Source organism: Ursus americanus, chromosome 35 (assembly GCF_024610735.1).
Source record: "Ursus americanus isolate L20-20 chromosome 35, mUrsAme1.1.p, whole genome shotgun sequence".
Taxonomy (NCBI): Eukaryota; Metazoa; Chordata; class Mammalia; order Carnivora; family Ursidae; genus Ursus; species Ursus americanus.
In genome coordinates this window covers 698,092-717,727 of record NC_142161.1, presented here as the reverse complement: position 1 = coordinate 717,727, position 19,636 = coordinate 698,092, and the positions used below count along the sequence as shown (strand labels likewise).

The window sequence follows — 19,636 nt, the reverse complement described above, 5'->3', positions numbered from 1 at the left end:
GCCTGGCGACATGTACGTAATTTTGTCCCACATTGACTCTGGGTTTGAGAATCCCTGGCACAGATGTGAGTCTCAGTACTCAGTCTGAAGAAGTGGATTATTTCAGGATGTTCATAAATCAAAGTGCAGTATAGCCTGAGGGAGCCTGAACAGCACTGGCCGATAGGATTCCATGATGTAAACGATCTCTGTCTGCCCTGTCCAATATGGTAGCACCAGCTCGGAGTGGCTCTTGAGCCCTTGAAATGTGGCCACCTTTCTTGTGTCACATGTGGAAATGTGAACATTTGGGGGATAGTGAATTAAAAATACATTGTTTAGTGTGCCTGGGTGGCTCAGTTGGTTAAAATGCCATCTCTTGATCTCAGCTCAGGTCTTGATGGTTGTGTGTTCAATCTCTGCCTTGGGCTCTACACTGGGCAGGAGCCTCCTTAAAAAACAAAACCAAACCCAAAACATCATTTACATTTACTTCACCATTTTCATTTCTCTTGTTTCCAGTGTGCTTATTAGAAAACATGAAACCATGTCTGTGTCTTGCATTAGGTTTTTATCAGAGAGCCCTGATCTAGAAGGTGGAGAATTCTGCCCTGTCAGGACACCTTGAACTCAACCCTGCTCTGGGTTAGTGTCTGGGCCAGGCAGGACCTGCAGGCAGAGCTGGGGATCCGCCTAAGTTCAGATCCTTCTCCCGTCTCAGCTCAAAGCCCAGTGAGGATTCTAGACTTGGTTTCCAATCGGCATTTCAGATCTCTCTCGGTTTGGACCATGTGCCCTTGATTTTGTGTGTTCATTCGTTAGCACTAGAAAGGACATTTACTTAGGACCCATTAGGTATTTCCACTTTAAGGATGAAAGGATTCCAGGAAACAATAGCATTTAAATCACAGATGATCCTGCCATTCAACTGTCCAGGTGATCTCCCTCTGGGAAGCCACCATGAAGTAGTTTGAAGAGGCAAGCCAATGTCCTGTCTGCCTAGCCTTTCTGGAGAAGTGCTTTGTGGAAAATTAATTAATTAATTAATTAATTAATTTCTGGTTCCTGGCACAGGACTCCTAAAATCCTTGCAGTTTCCTGAGGGATAGGAGAGACTTTTGTTAGTCATAAAATCTCCAACAGACCTCTCCAGAGTTTAGGCTAAAGAGCTGACATAGGGTGGGGCCCAGAAATGGCATCACAGTGGGGCTGGTCATCAGAAGGACCAAACTGGGAGTCAAGGATTGGAAATTTCAGCCCCAGCCACTGGCCATCTGTGAGGGGAGGGGACTGAAGATTGGGTTATAAAAAGTCTTGAACAAGACGTTGGTGAACACATTAATATTCTGGAAAAGTGATTTTCCCCCAGAGAAGGCGTGGAAGCTCTCCGCCACTCCCCACCCCCTTTAGGCCTTCCTTGCTCCACGCATCTCTTCCATTGGGCATTTCCTGAGTTGTATTCTTTATAATAAACTGGTCGATGTAAGTAAAGTGCTTTCCTGACTTCTGAGTCGATCTTTTTTTCCCCTTCATTCATATAACTTTTATTACAGTGTATTTATAATTGTTTTTTTCCTTTTTTAAAATTTAAATTCAATTAGACAGCATATAGTACATCGTTAGTTTCAGATCTAGTGTTCAATAATATATCATTTGCGTATACCCCCAGTGCTCATCGCATCACGCGCCCCCCTTAATGCCCATCACCCAATACCTCATCCCCCCCCACCTCACCTCCAGCAACCCTCAGTTTGTTTCATATACTTAAATGTCTCTCATGGTTTTTCTCCCTCTCCGATGACCTCCAGTTCAGTTTTCCCTCCATTCCCCTATGATCCTCTGCACTGTTTCTTAGAGTCTACCTATGAGTGAAACCATATACTTGTCTTTCTCTGACTGCTGTGTTTCACTCAGTATAATACACTCCAGTTCTGTCCAGGTCGATGTAAGTGGTAAGAATTCATCCTTTCGAATGGCTGAGTCATATTCCTTTTTATACATGGAGCCCATCTTCTTTATCCATCCACTTGTGGATGTAAGTCATTCTAGTGAAATTATCAAACCTAAGGAGGGGGTCTGAGGGAGTACCTGACCTTGTGGTTGGGCAGAAGTGTGGGTAGCTTGAACACCCCATTTGTGACTGGCCTCTGCAGTGGGGACAGACTTGTGGGACTGAGCCCTGAAATCTGTGGAGTATGAATTGAATTGTTGTAGAACGTGGCGAGTTGGTTGTGGTTGGTGTCAGGAAATAGAGCACACAGGTGTACTTGAAATGTGAACACATCTCCTCCCTCCACTGCACCAGTTGACTGCATAAAGCCCCCCCATGGGGGTCCTCTGTGCTCTGTGGTCTCTTGGAAGAATGGAGTCAGGTTCGACTGGCAGTAGGGGAAGTTGGTTTCCAAGATCAAAGATGTGGAGCCTAGCTGAGAGCTATTCCCTAGGTGAAGCCGTGGATGCCGAAATGACCCCACTGCCCCCTTCCTCACTAACGACTCAGAGATTGTGATATCACAGTTGGTTCCCCACGAAACGTGGGAATTATCTGACTTTGGGCATTTTATGGGCCTGTGCCCCTCCGTCCCAAGTGCAGAGTAGAGTGACCTGGTAGGTCTCTGATAAAGACTGACGGTTGAGTCCTGCTTTGGACACAAGTGAGCCACCCAACAGAGTCCATTATCAGGACAGCTCGGTTTCTTGTGAGACATCTATTCTTTGGAGGAGCGATCGCCTCATACACTCTTCCTTTCCCGTTGCTTCCCCACCTCCTTTGGGCTCTTGACTGGTGCCCTTGTGGAAGGTCTCCCTGCCATGCCAGACCTCAGGTGGAATCTATTTCCTATGGAAAGCACCTGCCTCGACTCTTGATTTCCCTCACAAGACATGTAGCACAGTCTCGTCCTTTTTCCTGGCTTTGTGGGGGAAAAATGATACTACTAATGTGTGTCTTAACCTTTTGATATGGAAAAGCATGTGGCTACCCCAGAGTCCAAAAAAAAAAAAAAAAAAAAAAAGCAAAGGCTTCAAAAATCATACTGCCCCCTATGTCTGGTCTTGCTTATTTCCCTCCTTACAACATTTTTACTGATTCACTGCTTAATGATTGTGAGACAAGGTCTCTCTTATAGGCATCATTAATTGAGTCCTGAGTTCGATGTTCAGGACAGATTTCTGTGGGAAGGTTTATTGACTGTGGAAAGAGCAGAGAGAAGCCACTGAAATGCAAAAGGAATATGTGGGCCTCTTCTATGTCCAGGCTCTGCATTCTGACCAGTGGCTGAATTTGTTTTTTCTCTCCAATGGGTATGACCTCAGATGTAGATACACCCAATGACAACCTCATGATTTCTGCTACCCTGAGGAGTATCCAAAGTGGGCATTTGGTTCAGATAGAATCCGAAAGAGGTGCTGAGAGGTTCAGCTACACAACTGGCATCATGGACTCCCCTTGGTTGCCCTCTGGCCACCCTACTGGGAAGTAGATCTGGGGAACATGCAAAGAATAGATGTGGGCGTTTGCAAAGAATCTGTTCACTAACTCAGGAAGTTCCAACTGCCTGCAAAACTTGGATTCTGGATTGTGGATTTGAGAAATAGAAAGCCCTCGTTTATTTATTGGCACTGGGCCTAGGGCTGCTCTTTTCATGGACCCCAAGTTCTACCTAGTGGGGATCATCCTGGGTGTGGATATGTGAAACCTTTCATTTTCTAATGTCAGCATTGTGTCCTGGATGAATTCCTAACCTTGTGACCAGGTTTACCAAAATAGTACTTTACCAAAGTAAAGGGGTTGTTTTATGCCATTATTTTCTGGGGCTTGATCTCACGAATCTGAGATCATGACCCGAGCCAAAATTCAGAGTCCAAGGATTCACCAGGTTCCCTGACTACATACAGTTTTTTTTTGTTGTTTGTTTGTTTGTTTGTTTGTTTAGCATGTATTGTAGTTCCTTGGTTAAGTCCATGGCACTTGGCTTTGTTCTAAAAGGTTTCCTTCTTTATGTATATTTGGAACTGGTTCCTTCCGTTTCCATTGCTACTTTTCATGAACAGATCAAAATCCTGTGTCTATTGAGTGCCCATCCATGAGCCAGAACACACACTGAACCCTGCATTTTGGGGAGTATTTAAAGTACTTCATTTAGAAAAGTACTAGTTGTATGTATTGCCCTCAACCCGTTCACTATTACAGAAATGCAGTGGTGAAAATACAGTGATATTTCCCCCCTCATTATTCAGGAAAGAGTCTGCTTTACATACACATACTGACCAAGAAATTCACAAAGGTTGAGAGGTAACTAAGTACGTCCTCTCAGCTATACACAGAGAAAAATCAGGTAGTATGCATAGACGGTGAGAGAATGACATAATTTCATTAGTATATGCTTAGAGAAATATGATTTGAAGAATGGAATTTCTGTGAACATGGCTCTTCATTTCACCTGGGACCCATTTTAAACTATATTCTAGACATGTCTGGTGACTGGAGGATAGAATGGGTGGGGATGGTGTTTTAAATCAAGAGTGGGACCTCTATTTATTCTCAATCTGTTTTTCTTTTCCCTCTTCACCCTGAAGTTTGGCTAGTGACTCTTTTGGGGGGGTGGCAGGTCATCCCCCCTCATGTCTTTTATTTTCAAAAAAAAAAAAGAGTGAGAAAGTGTGAGACTGGGGTTCAACTTTCGAAACAAAGTGTTTACTCTCCCATGCCCCCCTTGTCTGTGAAGACAGGCCCCTGTCGACACCAGAAGTTGGCCGCTGTGCAGCTGCATTGACTCTGAAAGGTCTATGATGACACTGTCGCCATGGTGACTTGAGCCACACCTCTGCTGTCCTTTCCAGCTGGGACTCTTTGAGCTGACCCATTCCTAGGGATTGGTGTTTGCTCTGCTGCTCCAACTCAGAATGGGAAATTGCTGTGGTTCCTGCTGTGATGGTATGTTCCTAATGATCTTCTGAATGCTGTTTGCTAGGACTCAGTTCACTCTTTCTCAAACTATTTTTCTCATCGTTGAAAATTTCCTCTCTCCCAATTTCATCTACACATGTTTTATAGTTTTGTTTTATCCCTTGATTTCTACTGTTGGTGGTTCTACTGAGCTAGCAGCCTTGGTTTTTGTCCTCCATGGAGAACAATGGACTACTTCCATGATATCCTGCACCCCTCACTTGTCACCCCTAGGTTCTCAAGGGGGGGAAATACGGCAGTGTCTATGTTCATTTAAGTTTTTTTAAGCATCCTAAATTCTATATTCACATTATGCATTTCTGAAATTTAGAGTGAACCCAGAAAGGTTGATATGGAGGACATTTATCATTGTTTTCTCAGTGTCTTACAATGTCTGTTCTGTACCGTTCATCCCCAAAGGGATATGGATTTCAGGATTTTGGGGACATGTGGGTTCGTTCCTATCAATAGTTGCCCCAAAGAGATCCTCAGAATATGAGAGTCTATGTTTCAATTTATGACCCCCAGACACACATTTCCATTTCTAAGAACTTTGGGTGTTATCAAAAATGACATTTTCTAGAGATTTCAATGGTATGCTACCACCCGTCCCATTCAGCGCCCCAGACGTAAGTATGGTGACAATAGCATGACCTTTTTTTCTCGGTGCTGCAATGAATAGCCGGCCTTTAATGTATGGTGAAAGATGGGTAACTGGTTAATGGATCGAGTTAATGAGTGATCGATAAGCAAGTACACAGATTATTAGTGATGCACAAAGAAAAATAGGTGATGTAGACACAAGAGCAGAGACACACGCATTATATATATAAGTATATATGTATATATAGATGATTGCATACGTTTGCACATAGGATTGTAGCTTGAAAACAGAACGTGTCTACATTAAAGTGGTTTTGATGTAATGTGTTTCTTAGTTCTCCTGAACTTTCATCCAGATCTCTTCCCAAAAGCTAAGCTATGTTTTTTTTTTTTTTCTTCTATGAGTTGACAAGGGTCTCAGGAACTCCTAGTTTGTTTGGAGGCACTTGTATTTGTGTGAGGAATAAATAATGCAAGATGACATTGTTTCACATGTTTGAAAACACAAGACTTTGTAACAGTGACCCTCCCTTTCTTTACACTGGGATTCATCTCATTTGATCTGCTGACCTTAAGACAGGCAACTGGAACATTCTAGAGAACAGTCATGGATATTTGTGGACAAGGGCCCCAGAGAGTGGATTCAGGGAGACAGCAATAGATTTGCTCGTTTGCTTTTTGTTGTTGTTGTTGTTGTTTGCCTCTGATTCTGTCCAGAGGAAATCATGTTGGGGTAAAATGCTTGTATTTAGGCAAAGCAGCTGTGTGTCACAGAGCAATGGTCTGGGAACTCAGACTCCCAGATTTGAATCCAGCTCTGGAACTTGTGAAATTGTGAGATCTCAGACAAGATCTAGACCCTCTAATTCACCTTTCTGACCACGTGACAGGTGTTCATTCATTCAATGCTCATCACACACTTATGCGATGATTTGTTTCCTCTCCCTGTTCCTCAGGTGGAGGAACGGAGGCACAGAGATGAATGTGACCAGGTTCGTGACCTCCTCTAAGTAAAGGAGCCAGGAGGTGAACCCAGGCCTGCAGTCCAGTGCTCGTGCTCTAACTACTGAACCGAACTGCACTTATGACTCAGTCATGGGATCAGTAGTTACTGTGCAAAGAAGCTTTAGCATCTGCATGGATGTCAGGAATTCCCTGAGCCAAGGGGAATCCCAAACACTGTTTGTCATTATGAGGTCACCTCGGTGGTCACATAGCCCAGGGAAGCTCTTGAGCCATAGATGTCCAGATCTTGCCATAGTCATTCATCTGAAAAGGATGTAGAAAGCCTGGTCCGTTTGAAGCCATGATTGTGTTCAATTCAAAGATTCTGAGGGTTTGGAGGCACCATTTAGGACAAGCCAGTCAAACTCTGTTTGAACACTGGGCTACTCCTCAGCACCTGACCTCAATCTGGTCAGAATGGAGGAGACCCTTTCATGGTGTTTGATGGCATTGTCAGTATGAGTAAGCCCTAGTCATGCCGACATCCTGTGACCTTAGGGACACTGCTGGGACAAGGAAAAATAAGACTCAAAGAACCAGTTCATGATTAACCTTCTGTCCAGAGCTGGTCAGTGCCTGGCCAATCAGTGTCATGGCATGGTCACTCTTCAGGGCATGGCACAAATAGAATAAGAATAGGGAGCATGCTGAGCGGTGCCTGGCTGGCTCCGCCAGTGGAGCATTTGACTCTTGATCTCAGGGTCGTGAGTTCAGTCCCCATGTTGGGCATTGAGCCTATTTTAAAAACAGAGAGAAAGGAATCAGGGACATAGTGTTGTAGATTTGATAACATTCTCCCCATGAGCCCTAAAAAAATGCTTGAATGCCATGAACTACACACTTTAGGGACAGTGACCAACAAGAACTCAAACACTCGTAACAGCCTGCTGTCCATCATCCTTGTTTGGACGCGCTTGTCCAGCTAGGCCAGGGAGTGTCCATGCTCCAGTGGGGGTCTTTGCTCCTTCCGGAGCTCTCCCATTGTTGGCTAGTAAGTGCAAGCATGGAGAGAGGCCATGCTTCATGACTATATACACATAGCCTTGCAAAGCAAGACTAGAAGTCAAACAGCATCAAATGAATAATGGTGCTTGGTTTTCAATGATAGAACTTCATTATTGACAAATCGTCAACAATTGATGAGCTTCCTCACAAAGGATGTGAGATGAAATGCAACAGAAAGTCGTGCTTAGATCTGAATCTAAGTCTCTCAATAAAAGGTTGCTTATTATCACGTGCAAAATAGTATACAGCAGATGATAGATTCAAATGCAAAAGCAGGTCTGGGTGATCCTTACGGAGAGTCGTGATGGGGGAGCTTCTCCAGGGTGTGGGTATGGAAGGGTCCCTCTCTATGTGTCCTTTGCATATTCCCTGATTTTTTAAAAAAAGATTTTATTTGAGAGAGAATGAGAGAGCAGAAGCGGTGAGTAAGGGGGATGTGGGGTGGGGGAGGAGAAGAGGGACAAGCAGGCACCAAGCTGAGTGCAGAAACAGAGGCCTGGCTCGATCCCAGGACCCTGAGATCATGACCTGAGCCAGGTCAGACGCGTGACCCACTGAGCCACACAGGCGTCCCTGAGGGGTCCCTCTCAAAGGAGGTGGGGCTTGGTCCCCTGCCACTGCAGGGTTTAGAGAAGGATGAGGAGTCTATAAAGACTGGATCTGGGGGAGGAAGGAAGGAACAGGGAAGGTGCCCATTCAGAGCCAGTGCAGTCCCGGTTCACTCTTAGCCAGGCCTTAGCCCAGGCAGTTTGGAGACTTACTTAGATCAATACCAGTGAGATACTAGAGGTCATAGGCTTAATTTATTAAACCAGCAAAGCACTAGCCCAGGTGGCCATTTTTCCAGTTAATTCACAGGAACTGCTCAGCCAGGGTTGGTCAGTTGAAGGGAAGCTAATTCTTGGTAGAGCTGTCATGTGACAATTAGTTTGGAAAGTCCTGGGTTCTGAATCAGCTTGGGAGCCCCGCAGCCCACTGGTCCCTGAGGGTGCTCAACTGGTCCCGGGGAAGGCTCCACGTCAGACAGCTAGTAGGGTGAATGCTGTGGGAGGATGGCCACAGTTGGGCTTCCCCTGGCCCTTCAGAGGGGCTTGTCAAGGGGCATCTGCACTGTGTTCTGGGTCAGGGGTTGAAACCTAGATGTGCGAAGGTGAGCTAGGATTTGGACTTTGCTGTTGGCTCAGGCACCTCCCCCAGGGCATCCACTGTCTCCCACAGACAACTCGGGGCTGGAGGATATGAGAAAGAGATGAGGGAGCCCTGGTTCAGGGCTGCAGGGCTTGATCTCAGGTGTCTGGGCAGGTGTCAGGTGTTCTGGGACCTCTCTCCCCAAGGAACCAACTCCATTCCTGTCCCGGCTCCCCACTCAACATTAAGTTGTCTCTATAGCTTGGCTTTGGTAAATAGTGCTGCCGAACATGGGCAGATATTTCTCTGAAATCTAGACTTGAATTCAAAGGGATTTCTTATCCAAGAGTGGGATTGCTGGGTGTAATGGTAGTTCTTTTGTGAATTTTTTTGATGAAGTCCCATACTGTGTTTTCATAGTGACTGCATCAGTTTACATTCTCTGTGGGGTATTTGAAGGCTATATGAACCCTAAGACCTTCCTAAAGCCCTCTCTGACTCAGGTGGCTTTGCTAGGCAAATGATGAACCATGGGATCAAAAGTTTGTACTCTGATGAACTTATCACTCCTTTTCCTATGGTCTTCTGATAGCAAGATGTCAACAGCTCTTTCTGTTGTCATGCATTTCCCATGGTCTCTGAGAAAACAAAAAACAAAAGTGAAGAAAACATCCATATTTTCTCTAGGTCTCCGGAAGCTGGCCAGGAGAATAAAGCCGAAGGTTCACCCCACTTCTGACTCTGTCGAAGGTACCGTGGAAATTCATTCATTAAGTTGATTCAAGAATAATTATTCTAGGGGCACCTGGGTGGTGTCCAACTCTTGATTTGGGCCCAGGTCATGATGTCAGGGTCATGAGATTGAGCCCCGTGTTGGGCTCCATGCTGGGTATGGAGCCTGCTTCAGATTCTCTCTCCCTTTCCCCATGCCCCTCCTCTGCTCACACTCTCTCTTTGTCTCTAAAAGAAAAAAGAAGAAGAAGAATCATTACACTAGTTTTCAGTGTCCCATACTTAAGACAAAAATGCCAAGCCATATTATTTTTGTTTCACGTGTGACAATTTTAATTTAGCTGGTCACTCATCAGTTTATAACCCCAGTAGTCAAATGGCATTTGCAACTCAAGTCTGTTCACATTTCATGGTAGGTATAGTGAAGCTAAGGAATGGACATTAGTCTGTTATTAAATATTAGGAAAAATAGATCTTTTATTATTTTTAATGAATAGACGTTATTACTTCAAATAGGTTTATATTAAGATAATAATTGAGCAGATAATATAAAAAGTTTCCCTATCATCCTTATCCCTTGGCGCACAATTTCCACAATCCTTAAAAGCTTCATCAGTGTGGAACACATGTCACGAATCACAAACCAGCGTAGCGATATTAATACTCATTGAAGGCCAGCATCGCTAGGACGGTCTGCTCTGTGTTGTGCAGGAGTATGGGTTTTGACAAATGTGTAAAGTCGTGTATCCACCATGTACAGAGTAACTTCACTGCCTTGAAAATCCTGTGTTTAACCTATTCATGCCTTTGCCCTTTCTCTAGAAATCTTAACAACCGTTGACCTTTTGTCATCTCTATAGCTTTCCTTTCTCCAGAATGTCATCTAGTTGGAACCGTAAAGCATGTTGCTTTTCCAGACTGACTTCTTTCACTTTTATCTATACAGTTCACATTCGTCGATGTCTTTTTGTGACTTGATTGCTCAATTATTTTTTTTAATCTTCTTTTTATTATTGTTTGAAAGAGAGAGAGAGTGAAAGTGTGTGGGGAGGGGCGGAGGAAGAGGGAGAGAGAATCTTCAGCAGCCTCCATGCTCAGCAGGGAACCCGTCTGACGTGGGGCTGGATATCATGCCCCTGAGATCATGACCTGAGCCCAAATCAAGAGTTGGATGCTTAACTGAGTGAGCCAGCTATGTGCTCCAGTAGCTCAGCTATGTTTATTACCAAATCGTATTGCATCGTAAGGGTGTATTGCCGGTTGTTTCTCCGTTCACCTAGTGTAGGACAGCTTAGTCGCCTCTAGATTTGGTGTTCATAAATCAAGCCGATAGAAGCACTCCTGGGCCGGTTTTCATGCGGACACATTTTTCAACTCAACCGGGTAAATACCTAGGAGTGAGATGGCTAGATGACACAGCAAGACTGTGTTTTGCTTTGTAAGATTTGATAGGATTCACCAGTCAAACCATCTGGGGCCGGCTCTTCCTTTCTGGGAAATGTATTAACTATCGGTTAAATGTTTTTGATACCTGCCTGTTCAGATCATCTATTTCCTTTCAGTGGGTTTTGGTAGTTTTGTGACTTTGAAGGAATTGGCCTCTTTCCTTTCAGGAATCCTAGAATTTTTCCATGTATTCCTTTAGAATCCTTTCAACGTGACGTCTCCTCTTTCATCTGTTGTTAATGTGTGTCTTCCCTCTTTCTTCATGGTTAGTCAGGCTAGAGCTTTATCCATTTTACTGATATTTACAAAGAACCAGCTTTTGTCTTGGTTTGGTTGATTTTGTCTGAGAGTTTTTTGTGTTCCATTTCATTGGTATCTGCAATTATAGGATTTTTTTTCTCTTACTTGCTTTATATGACATGACTCTTTTTTGCCTTGTTTTCTAAGGAGGAAGCCTATTCACTTTGAATCTTTCTTACTTTCCAACACGATGACATTCAGTAGTATAAATTCTCCCAAGCACTGCCTTTGCATACATTTTTGTCAACGTATATTTTCATTTCGTTTAGTTCAAAATCTTTTCAAGCTTCTCGTGAAACTTCCTCTTTGACCATTTTTTAAAAATTTCCAGCTATTTGGGGATTTCCCAAGATTTCTTGCTGTGGTTGAGCTCTAGTTTAATTTCATAGAGGTCTGAGAGCAGCTGTTGTATTGCTTCTACTCTTTGAGATGTGTTGGGGTGTGTTTTATGGCCCAGCATGTGGTCTCTTGCTGAATGTTCCAGGTGAGCTGGAGAAACAGTATATTCTGCTAGAGAGTCTGTGCTCCAGGAAACCTGGATTCCCTGTGTTCCCTTTCCTGTCTCCTCAGGGCCATGGTTTGTCCTGTGTCCTTCCCTCTCCATGGATCCGAGAGTGGTTGATTTTTCAGTGTCTTCAGGCTTTTTCTTGTTCGTAGGGTGGACAGTGATTGCCATGATCCTTGCATGTGGAGCCCTCTACTTTTTTCTTCATGTGCCTTCAACTCTCTTCTCCTGAAATGTGTCTTGACTTCAAGATATTTGGGCACACGCTGCTTCCATTCATATAACCAGGTCTCCAAAAACAGCCGAGAAGCCTGTGTCTAGATGTCAGCTTATGTAGCAAAACACACGTTTTCTTTGACGTTCCACCTTTTACATTGGCTGTTATCCTAAGTTAGAGGTTTACAGAAATATCAGCCATATGCTTTCACTCAACGTGTTACCCTCCCAGAGGTATGGACTAGTGAAAATAGAGAATATATGTGTTTTTACATATATCCATTGAGTATCCAGCCTTTCACACACAATGACAGACCAAGAAACCCATTGACAGAGATGGATAGATACGCATGTACATAGGGAGTTAGTAACATAGAAAAAAGAAAAGGTAACGTTTTGAGATGAAGAGACATATGAATTTCTGTATGTAGACAATTGCATCCTTCTGCACATAGAGCTCCAGCTTTAGAAAAGCACGAGCCTCTATTCATGTGGTTGTGAGGTAATGCACAGGTCAGGTCCCCTGAGTCTGCATCCAGCGTGCTGTGCAAAGGCGAAGCTCCGGTCTCTCGCATGGCTGGGCAACAGGTCTTAGCTTGAGGTGCTCACATGTAGGAGGAGGAAATCTCACAAGATGATAGAGTTTCACACGTTGTAGAACACGAGTATGTTAGGTACATAAGCTCTCTCCCACCAGTCAACTGGTGTTCGTCGTGTTGGACCAGATAACTGTCAGGTCAGGCAACTAATTCATTCTGGAAGCATCATGCACATTATTTTGGGAAATGGCCACTTAGTGTGTCCTCAGGCAATCAGAAAAAGCATTTCCGAGACCTTTATGTGACTCCTTAAACACCGGGTCTGGCTTAACATAAAGGAGTCCTTTTTAGACAAAGCAGGTGTGCGTCATGGGGAAAGCACTGGCCTGGGAGCTTGGACAGCAGAGTTTGACTGCAGCTCTGAGTTCTGTGGAGTTATGGCATCTCAGATGAGACATTTCACCTCCAAGGAACCTTCCTGAGCATTTCCATGGCATGCTTTACTTACACTAACCATTCAACCCTCACCACCAATGCAGTACTTTGCTTGCTAAGGGCAGTCTTCAGATGGAGAAACTGAGGCACAGAGCTGAATGCGCCCAAGCACACAAGCTCTTAAGTGGAAATGCCAAAATGTGCACCCAGATGGCTGGGCCCATGCTGCTACTCTGAGATACTGAACTGCACTTCCCACACTGACAAGCATAGCTCTGAGCCATGGGTTCAACAGAAACCACGCAGGATCTTTCCAAGGCCTGTGTATATATCTGAGCTGCATGAGTCTACAGAGATCCCAAGTACTGTCTACCATTATGAGGTGGCCTTAGTGGTCACATGGAGGGCAGACCTGGGCATAGCCCTTAGTGTGGAAAGCACACAGAAGGTCCAAACTGTCTGTCCAGCTCACAGATTTTGAGACTGGGAGGCACAACATTGAAAAACGTGGTAAATCTCTCTCAGTGTTGGGTCACTTCTCAGCGGCTGGCCCCAAACGGGAATCAAGAGATAGTTTAGTGCTCTTTGATTGCATGATCCCCCTGAGCCCCAGAAAGCCTCCAGTGCTGGCAATGACACACCCAAGCAACAAGGACAAATAAGAACTCCAAGTAATATATGGTTACTAACCCAGGGTCCGCTCTTTTTCCTGCACCTCTCTTACAGAGCTGAGGTAGAGGACGTCGGGAGGAACCCAGGCCTCCCACTGTAAAGGACCATCCCATTAGTGGATGACTACTGCTAGCACGGAGAGCCACCTGACTCAGTGAACACATACATGAGACACACACTGGATGGGGAAATACCATAAGATTAATGATGTTATTTTTATTTATTTCATATTTTTAAATTTTTGGACTATCTTCTGTCTTTAGGGTGTCTTTATTTTTCATCATTATTATTTTTTAATGGAAGTAGTTGAGCTGACACACCATATTCCGTTCGTTTCAGGTGTACCTTTGCCTTCAATGGCAAAGCCAGGACTCTGTTTCTCCCTTCTTTGCTGCTTCTCTTCTCTGCATCTCCTTCCATGAAGAAGGGGGCTCACCAATAGCCAACTGCAGGCTTTTCTTTTTTAATGTAAATTCAAATTAGGTAACATATACTATATTAGTAGTTTCAGGGGTAGAACTTAGTGGTTCATCTGTTGCGGTAACAGCCAGTTGTCATTCCATCAAGTGCCCTCCTTAAGGCCCATCACCCAATTACCCCATCCCCCCACTTCAGCAGCCTCAGTGTGTTCTCTAGATATATGGGAATATTACTCAACTGTTGAAGGACTCAAATCTTGTCATTGGCAAGTGCATGCTGTTAAACCAACCACATCCCTCACCAACCCCCCCTTCAGCAGCCCTCAGTTTGTAATATAGATACACTGTAAATTACTCAACCACCAGAAGGAATCAAATCTTGCCATTGGCAACTGCATGCTGTTTAACCAACCACATCCATCTCCACTGTTCTGTCGTTCAAGTCAAGCAGAGCTCTCTGAGTCATTCATGAGATAGAGCACCGTGGCGGGAAGGTACTCTGTGTCCTGTAGTCTGTCTCCTGTTCAGATGGCCAGTTGGAGGAGCTTCGTCCTGGCAGAACAATTAGAGAGACTTTGCTACGGGCAGAGGGAGGGGTGGGGCTCCCTCACGACACCACAGTGTGTAACCAGGCGACCTCTTTGTAGACTAACTGACTCACATCGACCAGGTTGCCTTAAGCTAGAAAGTCAAAGGTCTGTTTCTCCTTCGTTTTCTCATCCTCTTGTTTGCTTTTCCTCACCCACCAAGGAGAATGGCCCAGCAGCAGCTCAGCCCATGCTTCTTAGCCAGTCACTCCCATAGAGTCTTGTCCCGTGTCCATATCAACAATGATCATAGAGTAATTCCCGAGTAGGACCAACAATGGACTGACACTTACTCTGTGTCCTTTCAGAGTCAACCAAGGAGGACCTTGGCAAGAAACCACCATGGCCCAACACATCGAGGGTAAGCTTGGCTGTCTTTGCCTGAGAAAGAAATGTTTCTTACTTGAGTTTCGTCTTTTTGAAGTGAGTTCAGCTATGACAACATGACAGTGTAGTTTTTAGACGTGAGGTACCATTTTCTTGGGGTGTTGGGAGGGGAGGTTGTAAACTGTGGTAGGGGACCTTTTACTCAGAAGCGGTATTTCCTCCCAGAATTAAGAGTTTTGTAATTGTGCTTCAGGGAATTTGAAAGATCCATCCCCCAGGAAAAGCTCATGCCTTTTCCACGGGTGCACACTGTGCTTCCTTTCCGGGCCTTTGTCTTTATGCTGTTTCTCATTTGGTTTTCAATAGTCACCAAGAGAACCGTTGATGACACAGTATGCATATGACCTGACTCTCAGGGTGTGTTCTTTTCTGTAAATTCAGGTGGCCCCAGAACCATGTGGAGGTGGTACGTATTCTGGAATCAGTCCCTTGCTGAGGAAAAACTCTAGATGGTAAGGCAGGTTGGGGGGATGTCCTCACAGTCCTCAGTCTGGAGAGCCGTCTGATTCCAGGTTCCTGGTAGGACTGAGGCTTGGGAGTGTGGGGAAAAGCAGACTCCAGGTGAGAAACTATGTGCATGTGTCTCCAGTCCTAGGAAACCAAGGCATTCCCCCTGGGTGGTGTGGGTGTGTGTCCATGAGGCTTGGAGGTTAGGTGTCTTGTGTAGTGTGATTGTGAGTGTGTGTGTGTGTGAGAGAGAGAGAGCAAGAGAAAGAGAGACAAAGACAGAGACAGAGAGAGAGAAGACAGAAACATAGAGAGACACAGAGAGAGAGAGAGAAAGGTGTTTCTCCAGGAGATATGTCAGACAGATACTGCATGATGTCACCCTTCTCCAAAGCCATGTCATCACACTGCGCACTTTAGAGCCTTACTGCAGTGGGTGGCCCAGCAGGGGCACTTCAGTCCATGCTTGGAAACCAGCTGGCTCCATACACCCCAGCCTCGTGTCCATATCAAGCAACATTCCATGAATATTCTTGGGCAACAAGAGGAATGTGCTGACGGGTACTCTGTGTCCTAGATGCCTTGGAGGAAGACATCGATCCCATCAAAGGAGACAGCGCCGGAGGCACACCTCTCGCCTTGGTGAGCTAGAAGTTCTTTGTCTGAGGAACAGATGTTGCTTTCTTGGTTTCTTTCCAATCAAATTCAGATGAAAATCAGACAATGTATATTTGAGATTATACATATAGATCTCATACAATTTTCCTTTTTCGGAGAGCATTGAGTGGTTGTCTCTGCCAACCGTTAGCTGATTTGAGAGGACATTTACCATTGGCGACACCAAACGTGGTTCTAAACGCTGTGGTAGGATCCTGTCCCTCAGTAACACTTTCTCCTGCTTGGATGAAGCATTTTGTAGTCACCGTCCTGATTGGACTGGACAGACATGTCCCCCAGGAAAAACAACTTCCTAAGGCATCCAGTTCACTTACTTTGGGGTCGTTGGACTCAACCACTGTGTTCCATCTGGGTTCCTAAAGTCATTGAGGGAAATAAAGCTCATGCAGACAGACAGTGTGTAGCATGACCTGAGCCTCACGGTGTCCTCTTTTCTGTACCTGCAGGTGACACCTTCAACCATCACCAGCGAGAGCGGTACGTATTCTGGAATCAGCCTCTTCCTGAGATAAAACTGTAGACGTTAATGCAGGTGGGGCATCTTTGGAATCCTCAGTCTGGCGAGCCGCCCTGATTGGGTTGTGGGGGTGTGGGGCACCAGAGATTTCCCAGGTGAAAAGATGTGTCCATGTGTCTACAGTCCTAGGAAGGCATTGTATTCCCTGTGTGTGGTGTGGGTGTGTGTTCATGAGGCTTGGGGTTGGGGTTTCTTTTGTGGCTCTATGTGGTGTGATTGTGAGTGTGTGATTTTGTGTGGGAGACAGGGAGAGACAGACACAGACAGAGAGATGCAGAGAGGGAGAGGGAGAGATGGAAAGAGTGAGAGAGAGATTGCATATGTCTCCAGGAGGTGTATCCCACTGCCACTGCACAATTCCCATTCTCCACATTCTCAAAAAAAAAAAGAAGAAGAAAGAAAGAAAGAAAAGAAAAGAGAATAAAAGACAAGATGAGATAAAGAAATCTCATTACAGGGCACATATTTTATCCCTATTAGCGCAGGAGGCCCAGTGGTGGCGTTCAGCCCATGCCTGGGAACCAAATGCCTCCATATGCTCTAACCCCATTCATAGTGAGCAATACTCTTCGAGGCATTCTTTTTTTTTTTAAGATTTTATTTATTTGAGAGAGAGTGAGTGAGAGCACAAACAGGTGAGAGGGGCAGAGGGAGAGAGAAAAGCAGACCCTTGCTGAGCAGAAGCCCCATCCGGGACTCGATCCCAGGACCCTGCGGTCCTGACTTGAGCTGAAGGCAGATGGTTCACCGACTGAGCCACCCAGGCTCCCCTCCCCGCATCATTCTTGAGCAGCACCACCAATACGCTGACAGGTACTCTGTGTCCTTCTAGATGTGACTGATGATGGCGCTGTCTGGTCCTGGCTGTATCAGAGGATCCCAGAGGAGGAGGGCCTGCCTCCTGACAAGGTGAGCTCGCCTGTCTATCCCCGAGGAACAAATGTTGCTTTCTGGGTTTCTTTCCAATCAAATTCAGAGGAAATTCAGACAGAATACACTGTGTTTGCGAATTGAACTAATACTAAAACAAAAATCATTTTCCTAATGTCAACTGCTTGTATATGGAAATGAAATTATTTTTATATACAGATTTTATGTAAAAAGCTATATATACTTTTGAGATTCTACATATGGAATTTCCCTGGTGGGGAGAGCGTTGAGTGGTTGTCTCTGCCAACCGTTAGCTGATTTGCGAAGACATTTAGCATTGGCGACACCAAACGTGGTTCTAAACGCTGTGGTAGGATCCTGTCCCTCAGTAACACTTTCTCCTGCTTGGATGAAGCATTTTGTAGTCACCGTCCTGAATGGACTGGACACACATGTCCCCCAGGAAAAACAACTTCCTAAGGCATCCCCAGTTCACTTACTTTGGGGTCGTTGGACTCAACCACTGTGTTCCATCTGGGTTCCTAAAGTCATTGAGGGAAATAAAGCTCATGCAGACAGATAGTGTGTAGCATGACCTGAGCCTCACGGTGTCCTCTTTTCTGTACCTGCAGGGGACAGGAGCATCTGGTGAATGCGGTACGTATTCTGGAATCAGCCTCTTCCTGAGACAAAACACTAGATGTTAATGCAGGTGGGGCATCCTTGCAATCCTCAGTCTGGCGAGCCGCCCTGATTGGGTTGTGGGGGTGTGGTGGACAGGAGATTTCCCAGGTGAAAAAGTGTGTCCATGTGTCTACAGTCCTAGGAAGGCATTGTATTCTCTGTGTGTTGTGTGGGTGTGTGTGCGTGAGGCATGGTGTTGGGGTGTCTTTTGTGGCTCTATGTGGTGTGATTGTGAGTGTGTGAGTGTGTGTGTGAGAGAGAGAGAGAGGGACAAAGACAGAAAGACAGAGAGACATAGACAGAGAGACAAAGACAAAGAGAGAGATGACCGAGAAAGAGAGACAGAGAGGGGGAGAAAGCGAGAGAATGGTGTTTCTCCAGGAGATATGTCAGAGAGATACTGCATGATGTCACCCTTCTCCAAAGCCATGTCATCACACTGCGCACTTTAGAGCCTTACTGCAGTGGGTGGCCCAGCAGGGGCACTTCAGTCCATGCTTGGAAACCAGCTGGCTCCATACACCCCAGCCTCGTGTCCATATCAAGCAACATTCCATGAATATTCTTGGGCAACAAGAGGAATGTGCTGATGGGTACTCTGTGTCCTAGATGCCTTGGAGGAAGCCCTGGATCCCATCAAAGGAGACAGCGCCGGAGGCACACCTCTCGCCTTGGTGAGCTAGAAGTTTTTTGTCCGAGGAACAGATGTTGCTTTCTTGGTTTCTTTCCAATCAAATTCAGATGAAATTCAGACAGTATATTCTGTGTTGGCGAATTGAACATAATACTAAAACAAAAATCATTTTCCTAATGTCAACTGCTTGTATATGGAAATGAAATTATTTTTATATACAGATTTTATGTAAAAAGCTATATGTACTTTTGAGATTCTACATATGGAACTTCCCTGGTGGGGAGAGCGTTGAGTGGTTGTCTCTGCCAACCGTTAGCTGATTCAAGAGGACATTTAGGATTGGCGACACCAAACGTGGTTCTAAACGCTGTGGTAGGATCCTGTCCCTCAGTAACACTTTCTCCTGCTTGGATGAAGCATTTTGTAGTCACCGTCCTGAATGGACTGGACAGACATGTCCCCCAGGAAAAACAACATCCTAAGGCATCCCCAGTTCACTTCTTTGGGGTCGTTGGACTCAACCATTGTGTTCTATCTGGGTTCCTAAAGTCATTGAGGGAAATAAAGCTCATGCAGACAGACAGTGTGTAGCATGACCTGAGCCTCACGGTGTCCTCTTTTCTGTACCTGCAGGGGACAGGAGCATCTGGTGAATGCGGTACGTATTCTGGAATCAGCCTCTTCCTGAGACAAAACACTAGATGTTAATGCAGGTGGGGCATCCTTGCAATCCTCAGTCTGGCGAGCCGCCCTGATTGGGTTGTGGGGGTGTGGTGGACAGGAGATTTCCCAGGTGAAAAAGTGTGTCCATGTGTCTACAGTCCTAGGAAGCCATTGTATTCCCTGTGTGTGGTGTGGCTGTGTGTGCGTGAGGCTTGGGCTTGGGGTGTCTTTTGTTGC

The 19,636-nt window shown here is 45.3% G+C and overlaps 1 long non-coding RNA gene across 3 annotated transcripts in view; it reads left to right on the top strand.

Moving 5' to 3' along the window:
• LOC123789944 (uncharacterized) overlaps positions 1 to 16,019 on the top strand; it is a 464,623-nt gene extending 448,604 nt beyond the window's left edge. Inside the window, exons 7-11 of one of the 3 annotated variants that reach the window (XR_015723084.1) lie at positions 4,711 to 4,915; positions 9,356 to 9,418; positions 14,828 to 14,880; positions 15,288 to 15,312; positions 15,931 to 16,019. This is a non-coding gene — a long non-coding RNA (uncharacterized LOC123789944). Of the gene's footprint in view, positions 1 to 4,706; positions 4,916 to 9,355; positions 9,419 to 14,827; positions 14,881 to 15,287; positions 15,313 to 15,930 lie in introns of all 3 variants that reach the window. The other 2 variants (XR_015723083.1, XR_015723085.1) reach the window with 2 other exon arrangements.
• The last annotated feature ends 3,617 nt before the right edge of the window (positions 16,020 to 19,636 follow it).